This window comes from Heterodontus francisci, unplaced genomic scaffold (genome assembly GCF_036365525.1).
Source record: "Heterodontus francisci isolate sHetFra1 unplaced genomic scaffold, sHetFra1.hap1 HAP1_SCAFFOLD_276, whole genome shotgun sequence".
NCBI classification, from domain to species: domain Eukaryota; kingdom Metazoa; phylum Chordata; class Chondrichthyes; order Heterodontiformes; family Heterodontidae; genus Heterodontus; species Heterodontus francisci.
Window position 1 is genome coordinate 75,770 of NW_027141021.1, and position 751 is coordinate 76,520.

Consider the following 751-nt stretch of genomic DNA (forward strand, 5'->3'; position numbering starts at 1 on the left):
ATAGAGGTCTGGATTGAATTGCCTCTTTCCTGGTGTGTGAGTTGGACTCAGTACCACTCCAGCTGGTATTAATTGAGGCCTGGATAGAATTGCCTCTTTCCTGGTGTGTGAGTGGGACTCAGTACCACTCCAGCTGGTATTCATAGAGGTCTGGATTGAATTGCCTCTTTCCTGGTGTGTGAGTTGGACTCAGTACCACTCCAGCTGGTATTAATTGAGGCCTGGATAGAATTGCCTCTTTCCTGGTGTGTGAGTGGGACTCAGTACCACTCCAGCTGGTGTTCATGGAGGTTTCGATTGAATTGGCTCTTTCCTGGTGCGTGAGTGGGGCTCAGTACCACTCCAGCTGGCATTAATAGAGGCCTGGATAGAATTGCCTCTTTCCTGGTGTGTGAGTGGGACTCAGTACCACTCCAGCTGGTATTAATAGAGGCCTGGATTGAACTGGCTCTTTCTGTGTTTGTGAGTGGGACTCAGTACCACTCCAGCTAGTATTAATGGAGGCCTGGATTGAATTGACTCTTTCCTGGTGTGTGACTGGGACTCAGTACCACTCCAGCTGTTATTAATAGAGGTCAGGATTGAATTGGCTCTTTCCTGGTGTGTGAGTGGGCCTCGGTACCATTCCAGCTGGCATTAATAGAGCCCTGGATAGAATTGCCTCTTTCCTGGTGTGTGAGTGGGACTCAGTACCACTCCAGCTGGTATTAATTGAGGCCTGGATAGAATTGCCTCTTTCCTGGTGTGTGAG